The sequence below is a fragment of the Eschscholzia californica genome, unplaced genomic scaffold (genome assembly GCF_041429995.1).
Source record: "Eschscholzia californica isolate CP2 unplaced genomic scaffold, dmEscCali1.0.p SCAF_2, whole genome shotgun sequence".
Classification (NCBI taxonomy): domain Eukaryota; kingdom Viridiplantae; phylum Streptophyta; class Magnoliopsida; order Ranunculales; family Papaveraceae; genus Eschscholzia; species Eschscholzia californica.
In genome coordinates this window covers 43,814,987-43,820,892 of record NW_028238309.1, presented here as the reverse complement: position 1 = coordinate 43,820,892, position 5,906 = coordinate 43,814,987, and the positions used below count along the sequence as shown (strand labels likewise).

Sequence of the window (5,906 nt, the reverse complement as noted above, 5' to 3'; positions counted from 1 at the left end):
ATTAAATTATAGACCTAAGTGTAATATACTTACAATCACAGAGAATCACGTGCTTTCTAATTTCTCGGACAAGTGGCGTCCTTCCATTGGGTCGCTTTTCCATTCGCTTTTTTAAGTCGCTACAAACAGCATTTCTGAAATGCAAAACCCCTTCTACTTTGCTCATTGTTTCATCAAGCTGAAAGTGAACATCTTTGAAATCAAACTTCAAACAATTGCAAAGAAGTTCACTACAAAAACAGGGACTTTTGGCGACGGTATTTAACGACGGTTTTCTAAAAACTGTCGGTAAAAATTACTAATTACTGCGGGCACTCGGTTTCTAAGGTGGGTCGTCTTTCCCGTTTGCCCTAGTTTCTCCTCGTTTGCCTAGTTCGAGAGAAGAGAGAAAGAGAGATATCTCAGAGATTACGAGGAAAGAGAAATACGCAGACGGAGGGAGAGAGATAGATGAAGCTACTGAACTGTAAACCCTAGAAAAGTCTAACGAAGCTGCTGATGCCGAGGTTTGTTGTTTCTCACTCTAGATCATTTGTTCCTCTTTGTATTACTATGAAGTAAGATTAAACCAAAAGAAAAAATTTGATGAAATTCAAAGAAACTTGTTCATGAAAAGTGAAATCGATTTGATTGTGTCTGAACAAATTAGTTCTCCCTAATCAGACCAAACCTAGGTTTTCTTAGAATAGAAAGAATCCCTCTTCTGCTCAAACAAGAGAGCAATTTTAGGGATTAAAACCCTAAAAATAGTAGAGCAACATCCAAATCTTTCCTACAATCCGAAAATTCAACTTCAAAATCAATGAAGGTGAGTGATATTTTAGTTTTTTGTTAACTTGAATCATATTGTTTATATGAAATCATCTTCTTTATTTGAAATTATCTTGTTTATTTGAAATCAACATAGAACAACAGATTATTTGTACCTTTTCTTGCAAAGCCTCTAATAGAACGCTAATAACATCAAACTCCAACCTTGTTAGCCAAGTAAACAAAACTATAAACATAAAAATCTAACAGGGAGGACCTTTCAAGGCATTATGGGTTTATGGGATTCAATCAAGCAGCCGACTTCTTAGCCAAAACTGACTAGGTCTATTCATGGGATGTGTGTGAGTGTAACTAAAGTCTTTTCATTTGATTGAATCTGCATAAGACGATAATATGTACTCTCGTAAAGGCATGGTTTATCTGTGTAGAAAATGATACCCCTCGTCCCTCGGTGTGCTTGTTTATCTGTTCATATTTTCTTTCTTGGGTCAACTTTTCCCCTTCCTTTTGCGCAAAAAGATGAAAAAAATAGAGCGAAAAGAAACAAGATGAAGATTCTAAATTCCATTTTTGATCTTATTGACCCTTCTAACATCATTTCGTAGTTTATTTTCAGCATAAAAGATGCAGAAAACGTGGATATGTTCATCTGTAAGGTAGAAGAGGAAGCTGTTCTGAACTTATTTGTGGTTTCCCATTTGGCAGTTCTTTTAATTCGAGTCCGAGGGTAACCGTTAGGTCTGATCAGGATGGGGGATTTTAGCATGAATGTTTAGATTTTTGTGTATATTGAAAGTTGGTTGATTTAGCCATTAAGGTAATAGTTTTCAACTCTTTAATTATACTTATAACAGTGTCCTGATTAATAGGCCTTAGTACTTGATAATTGTCTATCTACTACTAGTGGATTTCAAAGTTAGTTGATTTAGCCATTAAGGTAATAGTTTTCAACTCTTTAATTATACTTATAACAGTGTCCTGATTAATTTTTGACATCAAATTTTTAATAACCACTTCTTTGTTGATTTTACATTTTAACTATTGAATATCTTTGTAGGACTCTTGAGATTCATCACAAGCACCAAATTCACTCAACTGAAATGGAACAACAAATTTTCTGTTACAGGTAATTTATTATTATAGGACAATACTTATTCATACTTGTTCATACTTCTTCTTTGATGATTAATTTTTTGATACTTCCCATTGTGGGTTCAATCAATTATTGCTGCTATATCACTAATCAAGAAGAGTTTGTCTATTATTTATTAAACACCTTGTCATTTTTGAATATTCCTAGAGTAGTACAAAAACCATATTTGTTTGAATGTCTGGCAACTTCCTTGGCAGACTGAAATTACCCAAAAAAATTAGATGGCTTTTGTTGATGACTTAAACATATCTTCATTTTAGAGCTTCACAACTTCGCCTAACAGGTTCCATCGGTAACAGCTCCAGTTAGCATGGAAAGTTTTATAGCTTTACTGTTTTTCCATGCTTTGACAGTGAAGTTCGAGACAAGGATAACTCTTACTAGATTTGAATCTTTACTGCGAGAAGTTTCTCCGTTATAAAAACAGAAAGTCCGACTTCAAGAGCAGAAGTGGTAAATTATAGAACTATAGACGGATAATATAACGATTGGAATATCCACCATCTTAAAACGCCCTTCTGAAATCACGAACACAGACATAAGCATAAATCATGGTGGAATATGTGACTAATAGTTATTGCCTAGTAAAATCTTCATATCTTATAAACTCTTTAATACCTCAGAGACTAAGTAGTTGATATTGGACTATTCTATGTTTAGGGTTGTTGATAAGAGATATGGCAGAAAAATGGATGAAGGTTTTCAGGTACGATATGACAGGAACAGGTATTCATTCTCTTTAATCAATCTCGTTATTTGTTTACATTTTTTGTTATATCTTCATTTACATGATGACCACTATTCCGATTCATTATCTCAATTGATCTTTGGTAATCCAGATGATGAAGATGGTACTTGTTTAACATGATTTTTAAGAAAGTAGAACAGGTAAGTTCATCAGGGATTAAAAGCTTTTCCTTCACTTAAGAAGTTTAAATGGATTAGTTTCTTATGGAATCTTCGAGTTTTCCTTCAATATAAATTTACGACTTGAAATCCTAATCAACAAACTATGCTACCGGTGCAATGGTGTCTCTGATTTACAAGTCCTTGATGTTCCAAAAGAAAGAAAAATTTATATAATAAGCATAATCATTATTCCTGGTTGATTGGTTTTACTGCAGGAACAAGAGGTTTTATGCAAGCTGTCAACACTGTTTAGATCAGTTGGTTCCTTCCACTTTAGAATTGGCGACAACTATTGCGATTGACGATTTTAGAAGGGAAGTTGAAGAGCTATGACAGGGCGTAGTAACCTAGTTTAATACGAAGACAGAACTTTGATTAGAATTGTTTCTGCTAGGATGATATATGAATGATATTATAGCATTTTGACGGATTTATAAATGTTTTAGATATTGATTCCAAATGGGAGGGTCAATTTATTGTTTCGAAATACAATTTTTTTTTTTTTTTTTTAGAAAATCAGAACATATCACCGACGGTTTTCTTCCGTCGCTACTTTTCAGTAGCGACGGTTTTTGTTGTACACAAACCATCGCTAATAATATCTTTTAGCGGCGGATTTACAACCCCGTCGCTACCAACTGTCGCTAAAAGTATCCCCGACGGGGGCTTCAACGACGTAATCTGATCCGTCACTAAATAGTTTCTGCGACGGCTTTATTACATTACCGACGGTTTTAAGCCGTCGCTAAAAGTCTCCATTTTTGTAGTGGTTAAATGAATTTGAAGAAGATTATTCACATTCAAAAGAGCCTGAGTGAGAACAACTTAAATTGAAGTGAGGAGAGACATACAAAAGCCTTAAAGCGAGCAATACTGTCCGCTTCTCAAATAAACAATCTTAAAGAGTTTTGTCTTCCATATTCATCATTAATATTTGGATCAAAAGTGACACATATTCTCATTAATACTCCATTTACATATAAGTGCCAACAAAGTAAAAAATGTGAAACTTTTGTATTTGAAGTGAAAAATGAGGAAAAAGCGAAACGAAATTCATCTAAAACTTAAAACTTTGTCTAGTCATTATCACCACTTTTGTCAGACTGTAGAATAAAATTGAAATCCAGTGCCATTGTAGAGCAAGTGAATCTAAGAGGAAACCCAACGGAATCTGTAACCACCATTTTCTGGTTGTGATAAGAGCAATTAAACAAAACCAGGTTAATGGAAGTATCAACCTCAAATTATCCAAAATTAATACTTCCTCCGTCCCATTTTGTTTGGTTGTTATTCCTTTTATAAATGTCCCAAAATGTTTGTTAACTTTCCTTTTATAACATCCATTTCAATATTAACATGATGCCACTTCCAAAACTACCCTTTAGTTTCAATACCAATAAAAGATTCTAATTGGTTCCACACTTCTACCAATGTTATATTTAATGAAATACTCTAAACTAAATGAGGATAATTTAGGAAAGTGTCTTTATTTGACTACAATAAATAAGGTCCCCTTAATAAGTTGAATTCCCCAAAACTACAAACAAAATGGGACGGAGGGAGTACGAATAATGTGATTAGTACAACTTTGAAGTACTGATATTTAAACATTGGATTCGAAGAAAAGTATTAGTTACATTAAAACATAATACGGATTCGAACAACAAAAGGGTCTAGTTTGACGAAACTTCAAGTGCAAGCAGTGCACCTAGGTTGCAATAGATGGCTTGGAAGCAGCTGAAAGCATGGATCTCATCTTTGCTAAGCTTTCACTTGGCCATTCTCGTTGCTCTTTCAACCTGGAAGTCAAAAGCTTCTGGTATTCTGCTGCTTCTAACTTAAGCCGTCACGATCCTCTTCTTCTTCTCAATGATTCTTGCATGCTTTCTTTGCAGTGTAAATGGAGTACACAACCTCTGAATCTTGGGAGCTTTGCTTACCTTCTTCCAAGCCAATCACATATATATGATTCAACTACTACTTTAGACTAGTCAAGAATCAATTTTGAATAGTTATTCTTCGAGTTTTATGTTGGAATCGACTCTCTAGCAGGAGCGTTTTTTTCCTTTTGAAGAGATTCCCTTTGTCGAAACAACTGAAATAATGTACCGTTGCGTTCGTTTTGTCGAGGGCTTGAATTTCAAGCTTTGGTTTGCTCAAAACCGATTCCATATGAATCAGATATTAATTTTCGAAGTTTGGATTTAAATATAGAAATATGTGAAATATTTAAGGAAAGTCCCATATCGGGTAAGTTAAAGGAAGATGTAGGGTTTATAATAAGTTGTTCTCCCATACTATAGTATGAATGAAATAAAGGTCCAACGCTTTGCGTGGTTTGCACCACGCAAACCGCGTACGCGCGTGGGCGTTTAGGGCGCTTTAGAGGCGCCCGCACGCACTTTGCACTTCGCTAGGAGCATAGAAGCCTTTATTTTTATTTTAATACCAAAGGCAATCCGACGGACAAGATTAAATCTACATCCGGCGGACCATATTAAACCTGTGGATCAGTACCTCCTCTCTTCAAGAGGGTTGTGACTTTTTCCCCCCAAATGTGATGGTTGTGACTTTTCCCTCCAAATGTGACTGTTTGTTAACAGTCACCTCTCACCTTTAAATAAGCCATGAAACCAGACTTCAAAATTCACTTCGAATTAAGAGAGTTTAAGGCATTCAAGAATTTTCAATACTTACTGACGCTCGAAAGAGTTTTCAGATCCAAGTACCTCCGATCCGAAAAGGTAATCCGTTGTATCCTGAGAGACAAATCGCCTATACTGTTGGTACAATAAACAAGGCGAATTATTGTCTTAAGGAAAGAGATCACTTGCCTCGGTTCTCACTAAAATAATTTTTGTTCTTTATCTGATTTATTATTTTATTAGTTAAAGATACAATTTGTATCTGAAATTTAAAAATAGAGTACTAACCTTCTTCTTTTCGTTTAAGTATTTTTATTTAAAATACTATCTGTTTGTCTCTGAAAAAATTTCAGAAGGATATTATCAATGTTGAAAGAAATAAGACGATAATATAGTATACAAGTTGAACAACATTTTAGACATATATG

The 5,906-nt window shown here is 34.6% G+C and overlaps 1 long non-coding RNA gene across 6 annotated transcripts; it reads left to right on the top strand.

Moving 5' to 3' along the window:
- The first annotated feature begins 233 nt into the window (after positions 1-233).
- On the top strand, positions 234-3,339 carry LOC147558172 (uncharacterized). Of its 6 annotated transcripts, none has more exons than XR_015234288.1 (6): positions 234-506; positions 1,477-1,588; positions 1,829-1,897; positions 2,585-2,650; positions 2,764-2,812; positions 3,049-3,339. It is a non-coding gene; the product is annotated as an uncharacterized LOC147558172 (long non-coding RNA). The 6 variants fall into 6 exon arrangements; XR_015234291.1 differs by having other exon boundaries at positions 1,388-1,588; positions 2,585-2,630; XR_015234287.1 differs by having other exon boundaries at positions 1,388-1,588.
- Positions 3,340-5,906: the final 2,567 nt, after the last annotated feature.